This window comes from Rhinolophus hipposideros (assembly GCF_964194185.1).
Source record: "Rhinolophus hipposideros genome assembly, chromosome: 8".
NCBI lineage: Eukaryota > Metazoa > Chordata > Mammalia > Chiroptera > Rhinolophidae > Rhinolophus > Rhinolophus hipposideros.
Genome location: NC_138054.1, coordinates 40,547,383 through 40,571,812, shown reverse-complemented (window position 1 = coordinate 40,571,812; position 24,430 = coordinate 40,547,383). Strand labels below are relative to the sequence as shown.

At 36.5% G+C, this 24,430-nt stretch overlaps 1 protein-coding gene across 1 annotated transcript in view; it reads left to right on the top strand.

The window, feature by feature from the left end:
• The window catches only part of TYW3 (tRNA-yW synthesizing protein 3 homolog), a 45,666-nt gene extending 27,112 nt beyond the window's left edge, over positions 1 to 18,554 (top strand). The window contains exons 9-12 of the mRNA XM_081057226.1: positions 8,441 to 8,551; positions 10,151 to 10,287; positions 14,424 to 14,619; positions 17,908 to 18,554. The gene's annotated coding sequence lies outside the window, so the exon portion shown is untranslated. The remainder of the gene's footprint in view (positions 1 to 8,440; positions 8,552 to 10,150; positions 10,288 to 14,423; positions 14,620 to 17,907) is intronic.
• Positions 18,555 to 24,430: the final 5,876 nt, after the last annotated feature.

The window sequence follows — 24,430 nt, the reverse complement described above, 5'->3', positions numbered from 1 at the left end:
CTATTTGGAAGAATGATATTGAAAGTATAGGATATAATGCCAAAGGTGTGGTGGAGGAAGTCTTCCAAGCTTTCATGTAATCTCTGTCATTTACAATCTGTGTGACCTTTAGGATTACTACCCTTTCCTAGCCTTTGTTTCCTTATCTGCATAATAATTGAGAGGCTAAATAGGGTGGTCTCCAAGATCTTTCCTGTCTCTATGATTCAGTGTATCCCTCTGTCCTCTACTCTTAGCAGCTAATTTTCTTTCTCAGAAAGCAGCATGGTCCTGACTTCGTTCGTATAGTATCACATTAGATACATATGCTCAGCCGCTTTGTAATGAGAATGTTGTGTACACACACATAGGTGTGAGTGTCTTGCTCTGTAAAAATAATTACATTAATCTCCAAAATCGTACCTACATAACAGGTACCTTACTTTTATGGATGTATCATGTTATTATATAGGTTATATATTGGTACTATATACATATATATATGTGTGTGTGTGTGTGTATATATATATATATATATATATATATATATATTCATTCTAATGTAGAAGTTTGAAAATAAGAGTGTAGAAGATGACTATGTATTACTATATTTCTAGTAACAGAACCCTCACCTGAGCCAAATCCATCAATACTGCAACACTAAAAGAAAAACCCAGTGGAGCATTTAAACAGTATTATTTTTTATAAAGTCAAGTTCTCTGAAAGGTCAAAAATCCTTTCTAAAACAGTGATACCCAAGGACAACATTCACTCAGTTTGAGACTATTGTAGGTAAATGTGTATAAAAGAAGTGACAGTTCCTCTTTCTTTTTCTTTGGAGACTCATAACTTTGACCATGTTGGAACATGTGACATGGCATAAAATAATCACCATTATAAAAAAAAAACCCATATTTCCAATATATATTAGTTGCTATTCTAGCATGGCAGCAGTGGGATTTGATGCCATGAAAATGGTAGCCCCCAAGAGAAACACATTACAAAAGCAACTCCTTTCTACTCTCCTCCCTCCCCCTGAAATAATAACAATTTGCTAAATTGTTGGGAAGTTGTTATAATTCCTTTTCCAAATTATTACTCGCCCTTTAGATTAGAAATGAGGCCAGGGTTAGCAATCAGCTATAAATGGTAGGATTTTTCAAGTAAGAAGCACTTGTCTGATTGTGAAGTGGAGGCCATTACTGCCTTGATTGGGCCTTTTTTTTTTTTTTCAGCTCACTTGATTTGTGGTTGAGAGCACACACTCACTTCTGTACTGTGAGCAATCAAAACCCCCCTCTCTCATTTTTGCTCAGCGATTTAGGGTCCACTACTTTGGCACAGCTGCGACCTTTTAGCCTCCATCATGCAGAATATATCCTTTAACAAAGATGGGGGATGGGAGCAGGTAACTAATGTACATTTGGCTTCTTACCGTGCCTATTTTAAATTTTCAGAGAACTTTTCACTCAAAATAAGAATCATGTTGGAATGTGGACTTCTACACTCAATAAGTAAGTTTGGACGGAGACTTGAAGCTTGTTAGACCTTATTTTCCATTTTTAGGAATGTGGCACAGGAAAGAAAAAAGGAAAAAAAAAAAAAAACAGGTGTAGAGCTACAAAGCTGACACTAAGCCATCCCAAAGCATATTTAGTTTTAGCACTAGCATACTCTTTGTTCTCTGAGAAATGATACAGAAACAAGAGCTTTTTCTTTGCTTTTGTTTTGGAGGGCATTTTGTAAGTTTTTCACCAAATTTAAGGTCTATAGGCTCTGCCAAGAATATAGCTGAGTCTTAAGATACCTAGGAATAGAATTGCTGAGTCATATGGTAAATCTATGTTTAACTTAAGAAGCCTCCAAACTGTTTTGCAAAATGGCTGCATCATTTTACATTCTCACTAGCAATGTATGAGAGTTCCAATTTCACCACATTCTTGTCAACACTTGTTACTGTCCATCTTTTTTATTATAGACATTGTAGTGGGTGAAAAATTGATCTCATTGTGATTTCAAATTGTATTTCCCTAATGACTAATGATGATGACAATCTTCATGTGCTTGTTTTCTATTTATATATTTCTATTCAAATCCTTTACCCACTTTTTTTTAATTGGGTTGTTTTCTTATTATTGACTAGCAAGAGTTCTTTATATAACCTGGATATAAGTCCCTTATTGGATATATGATTTGCAGATATTTTCTTCCAGTCCCTGGGTTGACTTTTCACTTGATAGTGTCTTTGAACCACAAAAGTCTTTAATTTTGAGGAAGTCTCTTTTTGAACTCTTAATGGAATACAGCATCCCGTCAATTCTGAATATAACTGTTTAAAGATTCAGAGTGAAAGAGAAGTAAAAGGTTAAAAATCAAAATTAATAATTACACTTGAGGCAGTGTGAGGAAAGGAATAAATTGTTTCACTAATCCATTCCCTTTTAAATAATCTGAAAGCTTTCACTAGGAGAAAAGGTTTTGTTTTGTTTTTGACTCTTCATTGCTAAATTTTTGTGGGTCTTTGAATCTTTTTTTGTTTTTTAACTAAGATGGCAGAAATTCAAAATCCAGCCTTGCCTAGGTCACAAACCATTTTGAACAATGCACGTGTATAAATGAACCCAAAGCCACAAACTGTAATGGTAAACAGCCTCTCTGTAACAGTAAATGGCTGAAGAAAAAATCAGGATGCCAAGGAGCTTATTCTCAGGCTGGAGACCTTGAGTTTTGCCCTCCAAGGCCCACCTTACCTGTGAAATGCCACCCACTAAGAGATTAATAGCAGCGGCAACTTTACAACCACTGCTAAAGGCCGAGTTTCCCAGACAAAATTGGTAGAGGTGTGGATAAAAGTGTTAGCAATAAATGCATCTGTTTAGAAGTTTCTCGTGGGGATAAAAAGAAACCTACCTGTGAGGCATACCTAGAACCTGTTTGTAATACTCGCAGCTCAGCTCTGGTGTAGGAGAGGCATATATACCTTGCTATTAGCAATAGAATGGCAAGCATTTCAATACTTTTCGGAGCCTGCAATTTAAAAGTACCCAATAGTGAATCTTTCAGAAAATTAAATAACTAACTGTTAATAGGTTTACTTTGCAAGTCCAGATCTTCATTTGGCATGTGTTGTGTATGTGTAAACAAGATACATCCATAATGCAGTTTTATGGCCTCCTCCTCCTCCTTTTTCACCTTTGTGTCATCATGAAGTTAGCCACTGAGAGCCAAAACGTATATACAATGACACAAAATATTAAGAAGCACTCTTATTTGACTTTATAGCCAACTTCAGAATGGTTTTTTTAATGAAAATTCCAGATATAGCTAAGAATTCAGTAACTAGCATTGTTACATTTTATCTTATAGATGCAGATATTGTTGCAAATATAGTGTTACAAATGGCAAGTGTTGTGTGGCCTAAATGTTTCTATGATACTCTGTTGCACACAACTAAGAAGTCATTACCTGTATTATTTTTACACTTAATTTAGCTCTATATGTCACCTAGATTACTTTTTTAAAAAGTGACTTTCCATTGAGGCTCCTCTGAGAATATAACTGATAAAGGACACAGTTAATCCATTTTTTGACCGAGTTGCATATTTGTTCAAATTAATACACTGAAATATGAACTGAAGGATGGTGAAGTTAAGTCTGTTGATTGTAATTAACTTAGTGAAGTTGAAATGCAGTGCTAATAAGTAGTTAATTAGAAAAAAATAGAAAAGTCTATTAACTACAGTCAAGTGTCACCAGAAATAAAAATGGGTGAACTGGGAACAAGAAATTGTCTAGATAAATGTCAGGTAACTAAAGCAGTTCCTAGTAGCTTTTATAAACTAAAAATAGAAAAGGCATAGCCTCACACAATAAGCTGTGCTCTAGAAAGAAAAGAATGCCAAAAAGAAGGAAAGTAAGACTGTTGATTTCTCCTACTGTGTTTCCCCGAAAATAAGCCCCAGTTAAGAACGTCAGCCAGACAGACGCATTTAGTACGTTATGACAATGTTCCAGAAGATGACGTGACTGTATTTGAATAAATGTAGATTGTTGTACATGAAAAAATAAGACATCCCCTGAAATTATGCCCTAATGCATCTTTTGGAGCAAAAATTAATATAAGGTCTTATTTTGGGGGAAATACGGTAGGAACAAATAGAACCTTAGCAGAACAACACCTGTGGTTTAGATTATTAAGACTTATTGTAAAACAAGATGAATATTCTTTGATCTCTTAAGTGCATGAGTTATATCAACTATGTAACTTTATACACAGGAAGGAAATAAAACCACTTTTCCCAATCATAAAAGTTCTGGAAGAAAGGAAGTTGATTTCTTATAATTGATCAAAACCTGAGTTCAAACAATCCTCATCAGTTTATTTTATAGCTAGAATAATATTAACAGTATTTATCCAGGCTTCATTGTTTTTTGCCCCCACAAGATCTGTAAGACCTCAGAGCCCTGCAAAATCCTCAGTATATGTTTTTGGGAGTCCCCAAATATATTGTGCATTTATGAATAAATTGAGTGAGTGATCTTGAGATATTTGCTGTTCTACTGTTCCCATAGAGTGCTAGCACATTTATTGACTTTCACTGCTGCTTCTATTAGGAATCATAGTGTACACCAAACCACTATTCCCCCTCCCCCACTCCTTCTCCTTGCTTTTAACTTACAGCCCTCTCTCCATGGGGATTATCTGGGTATAGATCTAAGTGCAAAGCACCACACACACAGTGCTCTGTCAGTCTGGCTATATTTTATAGTTTCCATATATGTGCTTAAACTTCTCATCTCTTCATGCATGGTTTTCACCTTTTCCATTAGATCGTTTAGTATTTGTATCATTGCTTTTAAAGTCCTGGTATGATAATTCCAACCACTGGACCACTTCTGAGTCTACTTCTACTGACTGCTTTCTCTCTTGAGCACATTTTCTTGCTTCTGTGTGTACCTTGTAATATTTTATTCTATTCCACATATTTTTAATAAAAAGGCAATAGAGAACAAGTCAATAATATTTACATCCAGAAAAGAGTGCACACCCTATTTCCTGCCAAACTGCTTGAGTGAGGAGGGGATGCTGAGTGACTCTGACTTGTGAAAGAGGTCTTTTTTACAGAATTAGTTTGATTCAATTCACTACTGGCTTTAAATGTTTTGAGCATGGGATCAAGATTTTTCCATCAGTAGGAGTTAGCCTCTGAGTTCTGATGAATTTCCTGAGATCTCTTTATGTTCTATAGCAATGCCTCCAGATTTCTGCATTATGGGAGCTCTCTCTCTGCTTATAGCAAGGATGCCAGATTTGGGAGTTGCTTAGAAGTTCGCTTTGCTCTCCAGTCCTGCTTAAGGATTTATGCACCTGAAATCTCTCTCCTCCCTGTTGCCCTGCTGCCAACTTCAGAGGGTAGCTGCTTATGCTCTATGAAGGTGCAGAATGCCTTGGACAGCTTTCTTACAGCTCCAAGAGATTTCTTATCTCTCCCCACCAGTGTTGGCAGCTGAAATCCCAGAGTTCCCTGAATGGGTTTCTTCTAAACTCCGTGCCCTGTCACTGCTTTTAAGTAGCTGCCTGCATTGCTCTCCCACCACTCCTGCTATGCTCTCAGGCTTTTACATACTACTCCCAAGCACTCAGTGAAGACCTTAGAAAAAAATTGACTATCAGTTGTTTAACAAAAAAGAAAAAATAAAGGAGTTGGTGGGTGGATGCAATCTGTCTGTGTCTGAGGCTCCTTGGAACTCTAATCTGTCATGCCTTCTCATTTAGAGCCATTAAAAATTCTTTGAAAGTTTGGTTGGTTTTTCCTTATCCTTCTCTCTGGTAAATTTTTCTTCTTCCTGCTGTTCCAATAGGGATGAGAGCAGCTATGTGTCTCTTCTTGTCTCTGAAGGCATGCCATTTTCTGGAATATGGTTAATGTAGGATTCTGTGTTCTGAGCTCTACAATGATTTTAATCGTAGCCAGTTTGCTTTGGTAGTTAGGTAGAGAGCAATGGTTTCTTATAACTATTTTACATTCTAACCAGAAATCTTCCCAACTCGGTTTCTTATAACTTTTGACATCCTAACCAGAAATCTCCCCAGAGGAAAAAAGCAAGGTTCTTTCACTTTCATGTTTTTAGGCTTATATAATATTCACTTGAGTTCGTTGATTGCTAAAGCTAGATAGCTGTCACGATCAGCTTGGGGACAAACAAAGCTGAATCTGAGTAAACACAGCACCTAACTGGTGGAAAAATAAACGCAAGGGCACTAGTAGCCTCAACTATTTATGACATGGTCATCAGTAAATAGGTTTTTTACTGGATTATGGAGAACTCTTAAACAATAAAAAAGAAACACAGATTTTACTGTATTACCTGTAACAAATTTGACTCTGTATAACATTGACATAAAAATTAGTTCTTTAAATAAATGAAAACTCTCCATTAGGAGTTCTAATTATGTCTACTACTCAAACTAGCAAACAAAATATAAAATCTTTATTCATCCAATTCAAATGTTAGTTTATTTAGCAAACATTGTTATGCTTTTTACATTGCTAAATCATTATAATTGGATTCTCAGCTGTAAGGAAATTGATTATCCATATGTTGGACTCTTTTTCTCTGTCTTTGTCTTGCATGCCTATTAATTAACACCTCCTAATTGCTTTAATCTTTTTTTTTTAAACTATCTTAATTCTATTATGTTAGCAATTTAATTTTCAGCACTAACTATTCTGTTCATTGCCACTGATAATTTATCCCTTGATTCCATAATAATGTTTTAATTATCAGTTGGGAAAGTTATCTTTCTTTTCCCATTTTCTTTGAATTCATAAGAAACTCACTCAGTTTCATGATACACACATTCATGTATACACAAATATACACACACACACACACATATTCTGATACTTCTCAAATTTATATCTCTAGTACAGATTTCTCAGAACTCCAGACTTATATCTATCCAACTGCTTACTTGACATCTCTACTTAAATGTCTAATACGTGTCTCAAACATAACATGTCCAGAAGTAAGCTCCTTATCTCTCCTACAATCTACCCTGACTCACTTGATAGCAATTTCATACTTTTCAGTTCTTCACACCAAAAGAACATGGGATTATACTTGACTCCATTGTTTTCCTCATACCCACAGCCAATCTTGTAGGTTCTACATTCAAACTATATCCAGAATTTAATCACCTTTCCCACTATCAATGCTATCATCCACCACCCTCTTCCAAACCACCATATTCTCTTATCTGGATTTTTTGTAATAGTCCTCTAATCTATGTATCTATCTGTCTATCTATCTATCTATCTATCTATCTATCTATCTATCTATCTATCTATCTATCATCTATCTATCTATCTATCTATCTATCTATTATCTATCTTTCTATCTATTTATCCATCTATCTATCATCTCCCTCTCTCTCCTGTTATATTTAGACATTAGTTTTTTTCTGAGATCTTGTGAAATGCCTTGCATAAGGTTTACAAAACTATTTGGGGTGGTGCGGGGATTGTGCCATTCCTGTTTGAGAAGCACCCTATGGCTTTGGCTCATATCAATTGATTTACCAGACTGGTCTGTAGGATAGGAGGTAGAGGGTTGTTTGGGAGTCAAGCCTCTTTAGACTGTGCAGTTCTCATGTGTGGTTGCTAGATTTCAAAGTCTGTTTACCATTTTCTTATTTAGTGGTTGTAGTGGTGTTTTTTGTGTTTTGTTTTGTTTTGGTTTTGGTTTTTTTTTGTAAGGGATACATTTCTCTGGTGAAGTTACTATCTGCTATCTTAAACTAGTAATCCATCCATGCTAGTTACTTTGCATGTTATCCTTTCAAACTTCTCAACAACCTTGTGAAATAAGTAGTATTATTTTCTTTTAAGAATGAGAAAATTAGGCCCAGAGAAAACCTGCGACTCAAAGTTAGTTCTACTAATCCCAAACAAGAGGATTTTTTGTTTCACTTTTGCCATTTCTCCATACTGCATGCATGTCTAAACCGTTCTTTAAAGAACCAGCTGTCTTAAATGTAATAAGATAATGACACACAGGTACAGTCCCTATAATCCTTTGTTGACCAAGGAAAAGACAGTGTTATGTTTCTCGGTGGGGGGAGGGGGGGTGTTACGGGAGGACCTTCCTGGGGAAAAAACAAAACAAAACCAAGAAAGATGACTCTTTTGACATGTCAGGAACTTGTTTCAGATGGAGGGTGAGAAGAGGAGGGGAGTGACATCCCCACGTAACATTTTGTCATTTCTCGAGAAGAAAAAATTGAAATTGTCAGAAATATGGTAGAACATGAAATTTGATATTGCATGAAATCAATGATGTAAATCGTGAGTCATCATTTCAAGTTAAAAATGATGGATTAAACATACACATTTGCATTCAATTCTTCCCTGAAACCTATTGAGTTGTCTTTTTTGTTGTTATTGTTTTTTTTTAATAGACATAAATTACAAAGACAGAATGAGACAGGAGGTAGCAGCAGCAACTTCAGAAGCTGGAATAACATGTGGATGAGTGGTAACTGACCTTGGAGACTTGAGAAAACCTCATCGTAAGTTGTTAGTGGGAAAATGTGAGAGGCAACACAATTTACATCAAGGAATCTTGAAGAGTCTCAGGAATTAGTGGCACAATGTACCTCTGGAAGTGGAGATGAGGGTAGGACTAAAAACTGCAGGATGTAATTAAAGGCAGTTAGTCCATCAGATTCCTTCTTCCACTCAGCTGAAGGACTAGAGGTTGATTCTCTGAACTAGGGGGACACAGCCATAGTTGAATTTAGTGCACATTTATTCACTTAATCTTAAAGTCTCTAGGCTTCACCCACCTCTCAGCTCCCCAAATGCTTACAGCCAGGCATAGACCCTCCACACTCATGACTGTAACAGTCTCTTCTCAAGAAACTGCCCAGTGCAAGAGAATAGACAAAAACTTCTAACAATGAAGGGTGCACGAAAGGGCCTGATGAATTCACTATACAGAGAAGAATTCCGGAAGCAAGCCCCATCCACAATCACAGAGCTGCCATTCAGCTTTTTAATTACACATTCTTAAATATAAGTTAATAATTAACAATCATTATACCTTTGAGGCAAGTATCTCATAGGGAAGATTGAGACTCAAATACACAAACAGGTAAAAAAAGCTTAGACGAAGTAAAGCTATGAAGGAAGGAGAAATATTGAAAAATACAACTATGTTAAAGTTCTTTGAGAGAAAAGGAGATAATGCATCCATAATATATGCACAGAATTCTATTAAAAGGAGAGGCAATGTTCAAAGGATTTAAAACATGAAATTTAAAACATGATTGCAAAAATTAAAAAAAAATAACATCAATCATTTTTAATATGCAAGTGCCCTTCTTATTTTCTAAATGTCTTTTTCTCTTTTTATAGAATTCTGTACATGTATTATTTGGAAAATGAGATGGATATTTTCCATTTTTTCTTCCACTTCCATTTTTTTCTTACCACCTGTGGGGACCAACCGGAGGGTAACTACCCACCAGTGATTCACACCGTTCAATCCCCTCCCTCTGAGAGTTGATGGGATGATGACTTGCTTCTAACCAATAAAATATAGCAAAGGTGATGGGATGTCACTCCCATAAATAGATAAAGTAATATGGTAAAGGTAATAAGATATCACTGCTATGGTTACATTGTAATATACTCATACACATACACATACATATACATATGATATGATAAACACACATACACACACACACACACACACACACACACACACACACACACACCTATGGCTTTATCTTGCTAGCATGCACTACACACTAGACTTTCCCGCTGGCTTTGAAGAAACTAACTTCCATGTGTGCATTACCTATGGAAAAGTTGACATGACAAGAAACTGCAGGTACCTCTTGGACTTGAGAGAGGCCACCAACCTACAGACAGCAAAAAGCCAGATTCAGATTCTTCAGTCACACATTTGCTAGGAAATTCTAACAACAAACCTGAAAGAACTTAGAAGTGAATTCTTCCCCAGTCAAGCCTCCACACCAACAGTTTTATTGCAGCCTGCTGGGATCCTGAGACAGAAAACCCAGCTAAATCAGGCACAGAAACTGTGAGATAATACATATGTACTGTTTTAAGCCACTAAGTTTTGGTGATTTTTTCCACAGCAACAGAAAACTAATGAAGCTTTCTAGAAAATGAATAGAAAATGAAGCTTTCTAGAACTGACTTAGTGGTGAAGATGCTAGATTCTGGGAACAACAACCTGGATTCAGAATGCAGTTCTACCACTTACTTGTACAAGGTACTTACTCTCCTTGTCCCTCAGTTTTGTCCTGTATACAACAGGAATAATAATGGTACTTACTTCAGTGAGTGATTATGAACACTAAATGAGTTAATAATACATGTAAAGCATTAGAATAGTGCCTGGTACATGATAAGAACGATGTGTTTGCTATTATAATTATAATGAAAAGCTAATAAATATGAATAAATAATTAACATAATATAAAATGACAGTAAATAAACATAATTTTACAGTTATGATAAACAATATGAAATAATAAAAAATTCATACATTACTATCATTATAACAATCAGGATAGACTAGGTTATGCTGCAGGAACAAAAATTAGCATGACTTTAAGCACAAATGCCTATTTCTTGTTCACGTTAAATGTCCACTGCTGACAACAGCAGTCTGTTCACTATTGTCATAGACCCAGGCTGCTAGAGCAGCTACCATCTTGACTGTTGCTACTCACCACATGAGAGTAAAAACAAAAAAGCTCTGAGAGTCTCACTTACATAATGAAATGCTCCAGTCTGGAAGTGACACACCCACTTCTGCTTACAACTCATTGGCTGCATCCAGCTGTAAGGGAACCGAAAAACAACACATAATCCTATACTGCACTGAGAATTGGAAGGAACCAGAAATGTGTGGCATAAAGACTACCACCCTTGATATTGTTTGTGTTTGACTCTTGAATCTATGAACAAGTTTTGATAAAAATAAAAACTAGGAGCTTCTAGGTTGGTGGTCACCTCAAGGTGCTGGGAGGATGACACACCTGGAAAGGGCATAGAAGCTCCGTACACCCCTTCTTCCCCCTGTACCCTGCCATGTGCATCTCTTCCATTTGGCTATCCGATCTGAGTTGTATCCCTCAGATACACCAACATATCTTTGCTTCTTAACACTACAGATATTGTATTGAATGGATGTATTCTTTTTAAAAATGTAAACTATTGCTCTGCTGCACTATTTAAAAAAAGCATAGATTTTTATTTCTTCAAGATAGAAAGTACAAACAGAAAAATTACAAGCACTGTCATGTGGAAAGCCTCATTGCATGTGAATGGGCCCCCCCAAACTGCATCGTTATATTCTGTTTCTGGAGCTGACCTTCTCCAAGAAACCAGGTCAATAACCAAGGATTATTCTGGGCTGTGAGAGAGCCTCAGAGGCCAGGAGCAGACTGAAGTGAGCAGACTCCATTGTTTGTAGTTCTGTTGTGTCTGTGACTAACAATGGATCTTCACAATTGCTTTTTTTTTTTCACACTGTATACTTAAATAATTCCAGAATAAATAACATTAAATATAGATAGATAGATAATGTTCTAGTGGTAAGTGCTTTTCTAAACTTGACTCTATATAAGATAAATGCATTTGGCAACATAAAAACAACGAAAGACACATCACAATAGAGAAGGATTTTCCCCTAAGAATAATGAAAACAAACGATACAAATATAAATGGAAAAGAAGATACCTACAGTGTAAATGAAAGAAAAAAGTGAACGTCATTCTATATAAACAGATTACATAAATATATTTAATACAAAAGGATACTGTCTGAAAATAAGCAAAATAAAGGAACATTTCCAAAAGAATAAATATAATGGCTAATAATATATATGAAATGCATAACCTATTTTAAGTTAAAATGATATTTTGTTTTGACTCTTTGCTAAAAGATACAGTGATCTGTAATAACCATTGTTGGTGAGCTTGTGGTAAACAAGACACTATTATTTGATAATGGTAATGTAACTTAGTTCAACCTTTCTGGAAGATAATTTTTAATAAGTATAAAAAGGCCAAAATATTCATATTCTTTGATCTAGTAATTTTATTTCTATAAATTTCCATAAGGAAATAACCTGAGGTGGATTAAAAACAACCTAAATGTTCTATAATAAGAGATTAATTAAATTGTCATACTCCAAATGATGAGACACTAACAGACATTTTACATTATTTAGTAATGAGAATATTAAATGAAATGAGAAAATTATCATGCTGTTGTTAAGTAAAAAAAGAAAATATTAAGAATGGCATGATGAGACTCACTAAAATAATAAATAATAAAATATTTAAAAATATTGGGGGTGCCAATAAAATATATACACCTGACTTGTGTTCATCTTTTATTATCAGTACATATTGAGTATTACAATTTTAATACAGTTTTTTCCTTTCTTAAAATGTGTATATATTTTTTTGGTTCACTGTATACATACAGAAACAAAGGCTGGAAAGCTATAAACCAAAGTTAGCAATGGTTATATATCTCTAGATAAGGAACCCACGTGTGACTTTTGTTCTCTTTTTTAAATTAAAAAAGGTTTTATTAATTTTGAAAGTCTCAAATTTACAGAAAAGTTGTAAGTACTGTACAAAGAAATTTATTTGGTGAACCATTTGAGAGTCGCTTGCCAACATGTTGCCCCAGCACCCCTGATGACTTAAGGATGTATTTTCTACCAATGAGAACATTCTTATACATAGGCACAAGAAAATTATCAAAATCATGAAAATAACACTGATACTTACTACCATCTAATTCTCAATCCCATTAAATTTCCACTAAATATCCCCAAAATGCATATTATAATAAAATAAACCTAGTTCAGAAGCACATGTTGTATTTAGTTCACATGCCCCTTTAGTCTCTTTCGTTCTGGAAAAGTTCCTTTGTCTTCCCTTGATTTTCATGACTGACACTTCTGAAGTTTATAAACCAATGAGTGTCCCTCAATTGCTGTTTGTCTGGCATTCTCTCATGATTAGATTTTGGTTAAGTAACAATGGCAGGAATTTTGAAAAGTGATGGCATGTTTTTCTTATTGCATCCTATCAGGTAGCTCATGATTTTGATTTGTCACCATTAAAACAATGTTCACTTTGGTCATCCTATTAAGGTTGTGTCTCCCCGACTGTAATGTTACTCTTTTCTCATTTGTAATTAAGAAGTATTTTTTTTACCACAGTTTTTTTAAATTAAATTTATTGGGGCGACTGTGGTTAGTAAAATTACATAGGTTTCAAATGTACATTTCTATAATACATCATCTATATGTCACCTTGTGTGCTCATCACTCAGAGTCAGTTCTCCTTCCATATACCAAAATTAACTCAAAATGGACCAAACACCTAAACGTAAGACTTGAAACAATAAACTGCATAAAAGAAAGCATAGGTACTAAACTTATGGACCTCGGGTTCAAAGAGGATTTTTATGAATTTGACATCAAAGGCAAGGGAAGTTTAATTAAAAATAACTGAATGGGACTGTATCAAACTAAAAAGCTGCTGCACAGCAAAAGAAACCATCAACAAAACAAAGAGGCAACCAACCGAATGGGAGAAGATATTTGCAAACAGTGCCTCCGATAAGGGGCTGATATCCAAAATATACAAAGAACTTGTACAACTCAACAAAACAAACAATCCAATTAAAAAACAGGCAGAGAACCTGGACAGACACTTCTCCCAAGAGGATATACAAACGGCCAACAGATATATGAAAAAATGTTCAACTTCACTAGCTACCGTGTTTCCCCGAAAATGAGACCTATCTAGACAATCAGCTCTAACGCATCTTTTAAAGCAAAAATATAAGATCCAGTCTTAATTTACTATAATATAAGACCAGCTCTTATATAATATGATATGATTATGATATGATATGATATGATATAAGACCGAGTCTTATTTTATTATAAGACCCAGTCTTATATTTATATTATAAGACCGGGTCTTATATTAATTTTTGCTCCAAAAGACACCCTAGAGCTGACTGTCCATCTAGGTCTTATTTTCCAAGGAAACATGGTATTATGGAAATGCAAATCAAAACCACAATGAGATATCACCTCACACCTGTTAGTATAATAGAATATTATCAACAAGACAAATAATAACAAGTGTTGGAGTGGCTGTGGAGAAAAATGAACCCTCATACACTGTTGGTGGGAATGCAGACTGGTGCAGCCGCTATGGAAGGCAGTGTGGAGGTTCCTCAAAAAACTAAGAATAGAATTAGCATATGACCTAGCAATCCCTCTCCTGGGTATCTACCCAAAAAATCTGAAAACATTTACCCATAAAGACATATGTACTCCGAAGTTCATTGTAGTTTTATTTACAGTGGCCAAGACATGGAAACAACCAAAGTGTCTTTTGATAGATGATTGGAGAAAGAAGATATGATACATATATACAACGGGATATTATTCGAGCTTAAGATGAAATACTGCCATTTGCGATTACATGGATGGATCGTGAGAGTATTATGCTAAGCGAAGTCAGACAGGAAAAGTTGAGAACCATATGACTTCACTCAGGTAGGAAGAAGTATTTTTGTTGGGAGAGACTTTGGGACTATATGCATATCCTGTTCTTCATTAAACTTCAATTTTTAAATTTATATCACTAAGGGACTCATGGTTTCCTATTTTATTTTATTATAATTCATTAATACTTTTCATTTTTATGCTTAGTTTGTCTTCTATTTGAGTGATGGGAACTTATTCAAACTGGTTTTTCTGTGTGTTTGGCATTTCTCCATCATTCATTGACTACTTCTTTGCTTTCTGTCACAAGATGTTCTGGACTCATCTTTTATTTTCTTGCCTTAATCTTAGAATCAGTCATTTCTCCAAGAAGCCCTGGTTTCCTTTTAGTGGAGAACAGTATTTAAGAGCCAGTGTTATGGAGCTGCTATTGCCTCATTGCTATTGTTGTGGCATTGTTTCAGGTCCTTTCAATGTACAGAGCTGGGGAACATAAGCATTTACATACATATTTACATTTATATTTACTAGTATATCTATCTATAATTACCAAAATCTATGAGTTCACAACAAGGCCTTCAATTCCAATTGGATATCACAGGGTTCTTTCCAGTGTTCTCCCTTTTCCTATTTGCAAATCCCTGACATCGACAAACCTAGCTCCCATTATTCTTAATATATTTACTTATATGACTAACACTCCTGTACTGTAACCAATCTCCTGATCCATGAGGGCTCCCACTCCCCACAACAGCCCCGGTCCTTCCTCACACTGGAGCTCTGCAGCACATGTTGTGCTGCCCATCACCGAGATGCCCTCTTCACTTTGCTTGGGCTCTGACACCCCCCGCAGGGCAGCCCTCCTATAAGGATGCCAGCCTTAATTGCTCTAGGACTCCAAGAGGATGGGGTAAGGAGAGTCCCTCCTCTGGGCCATGCCAGCATCCCACGCTCAGGCACACATGCCTCCTTTGCCCCACCAAATGCCCCTCCAATTGGTCAGGGAGGAGAAAGGAAAGAGGAATGGGATGGGTACTGGAGGTTTTCGATATTTTACAAATTCTTTATGATAAACATGCATTTTATAATTTTTAAAGGGTGATTTTTGGGGTATATTTTTTATTTTAAAGATCAGATGCTGATACATTAGACCGAGTGTTAGCAAACTGTTTTTCTATAAAGGGCCGGATATTAAATATTTTCAGCTATATTGGCTATAGGATATGTGTTGCAACTACTCATCTCTGTCGTTATATAGGAAAAACAAATGGTCATAGCTATGAGTATGTTCCAATGAGACTTCAGTTACAAAAGCAGGTAGCAGGCTGGATTTGGCCCTCGGGTCCTAGTTTGCTAACCCTTGTACATATATGTAGGGTTTGGATGCAAAAGGCCAAGGTTCAATCTTGAGCACTCTCTTTCAATATCTGTGACACCTTGGAAAGTAACTTAACCTCTATGAGCTTCAGCTAAGATTTTTATGAAGCTCTCCTGGGCTATCAGATGTGAAATACATTGTAAACAGTAAAGTGTTACCAGATACTTACCTAGAAATGAGTTCTAAGAGGCTGAGGTGATGGAAAACTTTGTAAGAGTTTGGATTTTATAATAGCTAGTGAAAATGAAAGTGGAATGTGAGGAAGATTAATCTGGCAGTGACTCAGGGGATGAAAAAAATAAACTTCAAGTTAAGAGCTAAAAAGTGTTTGCTAGAGCCTAAGTATGATAAGAGAAACAGATCTAATACACACAAAGGAGGAAGAGTCTGGGTCTTTGTGAGCAACATACCAAGGAAAACAAAATGGTAGGGAGGAGAAAAGAGAAAGGGGAGGGAGAGGAGGAAAGGAAAATAGTAAGATTGAGGATGAGAGAGATGAAGGAGAGGGAGAGAAAGAGAGAGGGGCAGAGAGAAAGAGAGAAGGACAAAGAGAGATACAGAGAGAGACAAACAAACACAGAAGGAGAAACAGAGAGAGCCAGAGAGAGAGAGAGAGAGAGAGAGAGAGAGAGAGAGAGAGAGAGAGAGAGAGAGAGAGATTCTGTTAGAGTCATTCACCAAAAACATTATTCTGTCAACAGGCTGGAGCCAGTCACAATGAAATTTTAAAACTACTTTGGCTTAAAATGAACATCACACTTTTTGTATCAAGGAAATGAAACAGGAAAGATTTGCCTAATATTTCAAGTAAAATAATTTAAAAGCCTAAAAAGCCAAAGGGAACACTTCTAGGACTTGGTAAGAGACGTGTTTAATACAACATCACTATAAAAATAAACAAATTTGTCTCCGTCTCTTGCTACATCACTTCCCAGGGATCTAGGAGAACTGACGAGTCTTGAGACTATCTTGTTGACACTTTCCCCATTGTTTGTCCAGCTTCACCTGTTCATGAACTCTGAAGCTCTTTAGCATCATTGGCCCTTGATACTAGCTTGTTGATGAGAAATTGCTCAAGATGAATAGTTTGCCATTAACCTTTTCACAGCTATTCTGAAAATTGTCCCAAAATTCCCCGTGAGCTTAAAATTGGGTTAGGAATTCTTGTCTTATTAAAAGAAATCTGTTCTGACGATAAGAGTACTTGGTCTTTAGTGCCAGCAAAGATATTACTTGTGATTCTCAGGCTAATACCATTATCATAATGTGGTGGGTGGGATGACACTCTGAAAAACTAAATTGTGTGTGCTTTCTTCTCCTCTATGGCTATCACCCTTCCTGCCTGCAGATGTATGGCTACCATCTATATCATGGGGTTAATTGTCAAAATAGAACCAGAGCATGACAAAAAAATCCTTTTAATGCTTAAAAACAATGAGTCCAGATGGGGGAAAAAAAAAAGGTCGGGTAGAAGCAGAAGGTGTTTCTCCTGCTCCTAAGTCTCTTGTCTTGGCTCCACTCCTTTTTTAGGATGGGGATCTTACGTTGTTCTTCCCTATTACAAGCGTCAAGCACAGTGCCCAGCAATTGTAGGTGCTCGGTAAATTCATGAACAAATATAACACTGGGTTAGTCATTTATCCTCTTTGGATCTATTTTTAAATTTCTAAATAATATTCTCATTTTAATTTGATATTAAGAGATAAAATGTGTCCTATTACCATTCAGAGTGATGTTGACTTAATGTGATGATGGTGATACATGGAAAGTGGTACTGTGATGTCCCCAGATTTCTGTGCACATTTTCTCTTTTACCCAGGAAAACCTGACCCTTTGACTATCCAGAGGAAACGGAATTTAAACGTTGTATAAAGATCTGGAAGCAAATCTTTTTCTCTAATTTAGAGAAAGAATGATGTTCAGGTCCCAAAATAATCCCAGACCCAAATGCATTCTTCTAGATGGAGTAGAGATGAGAGGTCCATCGGGAGAAGGGCTGAAACATTCATCTTTAGGTGACAGGTGAGGTCATTAAAATTCTTTGAAAAAGGTAGGAACAAGAATGCTTAATGGGCGGGCTCGGCACTTGCTTTGATGCTTGAACATAGCAAGGAAGAAAGCCAAAGTTACATGACTCCCCGCCCAATGCTACAGCCCTTTTTCGCTTATTATACATACTTCCTCTTTAATAAAGTTCTAATTCAAGTGTCTATGTCAGATGGGGATGATTTGGAAACATTTTAGGGACCCAAAGCTTATCAAAGTGCTTAAATGGCCATGGAATGATGAAAAGGAATGTGTGTGTTCAAATGCAAGTGAAGAATGATCTGAAGGTTGGAGACAAGGGATAGCAGATGGTAACTATTAATTATTAGCCTATTACCAAAGCTTCAGTGCAGTAAGAAAGAAGGTATTCTATGTCTGACTCATTATCATCTAACCCTTGTAATGCTTTGATTTCTTGTGAGAAAAGTAAAGGAAGACATTTCCTTCCTCTGTTGATGCCAAGAGATCTCTCTGATGTTCAAGAGAGAAGAATTGTGTGGCCATTGATGGAATAACATTTAATTAAATTCCTGAACAAATGTATTAAGGGCTGAATAGACAGAAAAAAAAAAAAAAGGCCAGAGACATTACTACCAACGCATCGTTCTTCAGAATTTATTCTGTATCTCTTGTCCTTAATTAATGCAGTTCTACAAGACTGAACTGGGCATATGGGGATTTGAGACAGCCCCCACCCCACCCCAGCCCCCTCAGCTTTGTCTGCATTTAGGTAGTACATAATAAGCGTGTAGTCAGTGTGTGCCCTCGTCGAGCGGTTTTAATAAATCCCTACAAGCATTTCAGATCTGAAGCCGGCAAGGGTCTGTGTGGGGTAATGCCAGACACGAGTTGAGCCCAACTTTATGAATGAAGTGCCTACATGTCATTAGTGTTTCAATAGGTCCCCTAACAAGGGTAATTGGGCCTCCAGGGAGCTTCTCCAAACCTCCAAGTTAAGTCTGCCAGTGGTGAGGATGTTCAGGCCTGGAAGGTAAGCGGAACCATTCCTGTTTTACCCTGAACCCAAGGGTCAAACAGGCCTAAGGGAAATAGTTTGGAACTGTCATTTAACATTATCACCAACATGTACTGTATTTGCAAGCAGCCTGCAAAAGGGAGCCAACGGCAAGCGTGCATGGCCCCAAGCTGCAGGGTGGTAGCATGTCACATGTCTGGTAACAGAAGGGGATAACCATCCCAGTACAAACTTGACATATATAAATTGATTACATAAGTGGGCAGTGGTGGTCCTTTCAAGTATACTCCTTTTGTTTGAGCTTTACAGTAAAATTACCAGCAGCAGTTTACAATTAAGGGGAATAATAATAACTGAATATGCTTTCATCTGCACATACAATTACAATGAACTGCATGCCTTAATAGGATTGTGAAAAATCTGCGTTTGACCCATACAAAAAAGTAAACATTCTTGTTCTGGATACTATATCATTATCACAACAAAGAGAAACTCCTGAAATCTGATGATTTAAACATCTGGAGAATGTTAATCACTTCAAAATGACGGATGTTTTTTATTTCGGCTTTTGACAGACACACTCCTTTCATAGATAGATGATTATTTACATAAATTACATCATCAATGTGAAAAAAATCAGAATAACTTCAAAGGATAAAACGGTTAATTAAAAAGAGACTTGTATTTCTATTTTTCTCCCTTTCTCTGTGTTTTTCCTTTAAAGGAGGAGTAAAATACCCACTTACTTGGCAAAGTCACCAGTTCCTTTGTAGGTGAATATGAAAAAAAAAAAAAAGAAATTGTCTTTTTGAATTGCTTCGTGTAGAAGACAATCATCTTTAAGAGTAAATCACTCTGTTTTCAGTGCCCTAAAACCTACTCATTGCTTTGAGTCCGCTTCTAACTTATAAGTTTCCCCTTCAGTAAAAATGACAGTTTGGAGTTCACTCCACTGCTCCAGTGGAGGAAACCAAACAGATTCAAGACTAAGTCAAGTCTGAGACTCACCCTCATTTCCCAGTCAGACTCGCAAATTAGCCTTAGTAGATGAAGGGATATAAAGAACCTTTAAAGCAACTCAGCTCTGAACCATTTTATTATTGATGGGGGGAAAAGTGGGGGGGGGCATTTAAAATTCAAGAGCAGCCCACAGAGAAAATCTGAAAACTCTGCTCTTCAGGGAGGGGCCCAGACTGCCGGCCTGGTCCCTGAGGGCTGGCCTCTGACTGGCCGCGTGCTGCCTGATGCTGGTGGGTAGAGATGGTGCAATTTGGCTGATCCACTACAATTTCCTCCTACACTCAGAGCTGATCTGCAGGCTGACCTTAGACAATTTGTCTTCTTTCAGGGAGAAATGTCACCCGAAAGGAAGCTATTAAGTCAAGAAGGTAATTCTCTCAGAACCGTCCACTGTATAAACAGAGCTTGACCTCAGGTAATTTATTGCTGGTCCCTAACAAAGAGACTTAAGATATAGGCCTGATATAGTCGAGATCTGAATCTGTCAATAAAAAGAGCAAGCCAGAACCTCATAAGGTTTCTTTTGAATTGCCATATTTAGAGTCCAAACCAGATTAACATATTCTTCAAAGGGTGGTGTTTGGTCATTCAGAATGAAAAGTTTATTAACAAATCCAAAGTGTGTGCTTGCACAGCAAAGCCACACATTCTCTTGTTCTTTGACGTACTCTCATTAATTTTTGTTAGGCTAACATCTGAACATTATATACGGGTTACATTTGCTTCAAAACAATGAGTGGAGGCAGCTCAAAACCCAGGTATGTCCCAGATTCTTAAGAGATTTGATTTTCTGTTTTAAAAGAGAGTGGAAGGTGAAAAGTTACAATTTCTTAATTGAGTGGAATAAATCATCGTACTTGGGGTCTCCGACAATAATTGGCGAGAGCAGCTCATGGATCAGGATCACAGGAGGTCAGCCTGCTGAAGTGTCTCTCGACAATATTACGTGGACCAGGTTTAATGGACAGTAGAGAGGCTTCTGAAAAAATACGAAAGAAAGGAAGAGGCAAAGGAAGCCAGGAAGGAGGGGAACACATATATTAGGAGAACTGATTAACTCCCTTGTAAGCGCCTTGCTTTATGATTACTAAGGTGAAATTTTCCATTTCCTATGCCCAAAGGAGAATTTTCTACCTTTTCTATTACAACTCTAAGTACCAGCTCATTAATTAATAGCTTGTTTTATGCTTTCCTTTGGAAGATCCAGATTTTCCACCCTAATTTCTAGTTTCACTGGGAGAAAAGCTTTCCCTAACCTCCAGCTCACTATCCATAGGCCTCTCTTCCCTAAGAACCTCTCTCCTTCTCTGCTCCCCTACAATTCATTAGTCAGATCTACCAGGGTCTGCAGCCAGGAGACCACCCACAGCCTACAAGCGGGAAAGTGCTGAAAACCTGTCAGCTACAGCTGACACAGAGTACATCAGGTTAGATTGGAACGCTGTGAAAATTTTTCTGCAATTCTTCCATAGAGCACTGCCTGGTGTTGAAATTTTTTGATCTAAGAATAGCAAGTCATACTTCGGTTCTTGACTGGCACTAACTTTCAAATAGATGGATGGGTACAAAACTCTGGAACTCTCCGAAATCATCGTTTGCCCAGTCTTCCAATTGGTGCTACCACCACGACTGAATCCTCTGGACAAACTGCAGTGCCTTCCTTGAACGGATCAAGTGCTTTGAGATCCTCACAGGAAAATTCTAAAGGAGGAATTGGAGAATATAATGATGTTTTCCTAAATTGAAAGTGACAACCAGCATTTAGTGGGGGAATCAGAAGATAGAACTGAAAGCAGGAAGTCTTATATTCATTACAACAGATGGTTCAGTTTTCACTGAATGTTGAGGAAGAATCTGAGTGAATGAACAGCAGTATGTCCTTAAAAGATTCAGCAGCCATCCAATTACGCAGGAACAATCTAGCAGTTACTAAAGACTCGGACTGGTCTGTATTATTCAATATAAAACGTCCCTACTGGGTTTGACTTCAGCTGGCTGAATGGCTTTAAAAAAAATAGGATTTTGTTCAAATTCTTAGCACAAAAATAAGTCACACAGCAAAACTGTAATAAATATCTGTCGAAAAATAGTGAATGATTTTCAGTTCCAGGAATTACTTTCACTGCTTGGTCTGTCTCTCATCTTTTACTCGCCTCTGCTTTTCTTTCCATAATAAAAAAATTATGAAACATTTCATAAGAAATATAAAACATGCACAAAAGTACAGAACATAATATAACAGGTCTCTGTTTTCCACCACCAAGGTTAAGCAGATATTAACGTTTTTCGATGTACGCTTGATATCTCCCTCTTTTATAGACATAAATACTATATCCTCACCCCTTCATCCTCTTCCCCTCACCTTTCCTCAGAGGTAAAAATTTACCTGAAATTGTCTTGTAGCATTTTTGCACATGTTTGTACTTTTACTATATAAGTATGTGTTCCTGAACAGTAAGTACTATCGTTTTATTTAACCATTTTCATGCATATCATTATGCTATATTTATCCTTTTGCAACGTTCTACTTAACACATTTTTAAGATCCATTCGTATTGATAGATCCAGATTTAGTTCATTCAATTTAAGAGCAACATAGCATTCCTTTAGGTGTGCTAACCCCCTTCCCTCCTAAGAGACTTTTCCAACTCCTCAGTAACTGCTGGATTGACCCCGTTTAATAGGACAGCAGGTTGTTTCTTTAATCAAGTATTTTAATTACTCATAATATACATATGCGTATGTACAGGAGTTCACAGAAAAATGTTAGTCTTGATGGCAAATGTTTTTGTTTGTCTGCTTGTTTACTGTTACGAATAATTCCAAAATGAACATTTTTATACATGATGCCTTGAGCATATACTAGAGTTTTCCTAGAAGAGAAATCTAGGCAACAAACTGCTAGATCCTGTAAAAAGATCATCTTTGACTTTATCAGGTATTGCCAAATTGCTCTAAAAGCTGTGTAACAGTTGACACTGCCAGCTGGAATATGGAAGAATTGCTGTTTCCTTACATTATGACTAACCTTGATGTAATCCTGCTAATTACTTTTTGTCCATATAATGGTTATGAAATTATATCTCATTGAGGTTTTAATTTTATTTTTCATGATTACTGATGATATTGAGAATATTTTTATATTTTTATCAACTACTTACACGTTTTCTGTGACTTGTCTGTTCATATCCTTTACCCATTTCTCTTTCGGCTTCCATGTCTGTTTTTTCTTTCTTACTCATTTTTAAGATATGGGTTGTAAAATATGTCCCTGTCTGAATCAGTCTTTTCACTTTAATTGTTATGCCTTTTTTATGAAAATTGCTTTCACTTTAAAGAGCTCAAACTTATTGATCTTTCCTTCTATGGTTTATCATTTTTGTATTGTTAAATAAGTGCTTCTTTAAAAAAAACTCTCACAAAGTTATTCTCTAATTATTCTCTAATGTTTTTTTTCAGGAAGATTTACAGTTTCTCTTTATATTATTTAAAAACTATTTTTGCATAAAATATGATATGGAAATCTGGTTTTAGCTTGTCTCTGTGCCAAGTATTAAATAACTTTTCCTTTATCCTATTATTTGCAAGTCTCCTTTCTCATAGAAGGCCTAAAACTTTTACAAAAAGCTAAGAGCTAAGCTTCTAAGTACACATGGTTTTCTTTCTAGGCCTCTACCCTATACACCATACTGTTTTATGGAATGTAATTTTAAATTTGATAAGTGCTGTGTGGTAGGCAGAAAAATGGCTCACCAAAGATGTTCACGTCCTCATCCCTGGAACCTATGAATATTTTACCTTGTGTGGGAAAAAGAACTTGGCAGATATGCTGTAATAAACCATTTTAATGGCTTAATAAAACCGAATTCTCAATCATAGTCAAATATGGGTTGGCGGGGGAACTTTGCGTTATGTAGTTAATCCCAGACCCAAGTGCCTTCCATTGTGTAGCTCAGTCATCTTCTAGAACCTCTTTCTCCTCAGCATTCAGCTACATAGATAGAGAAAGAGAAAGAGAGAGCCTGAGGATTGTATGGAAGACCTGCGCTTCTTAATAGCCCAGGTCTTCAAGGGGCATACATCACTTTTCCCACATTTCATTAGCCAGAACTCAAGTCACATGACTACTTAGCGGCAAAGGAGACTGAGATATTTGGCTATGCAGGTGCCCCGGAAGAAAGAGAAATGGCCCTGGTAATCACATAGCAGCCATTAGTGGTATACCAATTGTCTTTGGATCACTATTTGGAATTAGAATTGCTGGGCTAAAGCATATGCATATTTTTTATGCTTTTATATTATTTTTAAGCTTTATTTTTGCAACAATGTGATAGGGGGATACTGACACAATTTCAAACTGCCCTCAGAAACTTTGTAACAATATACAATTAGGACTCATTTAAAAAGTAATCTAGCTCTGTCCAAAACTGCTATCTTCTATG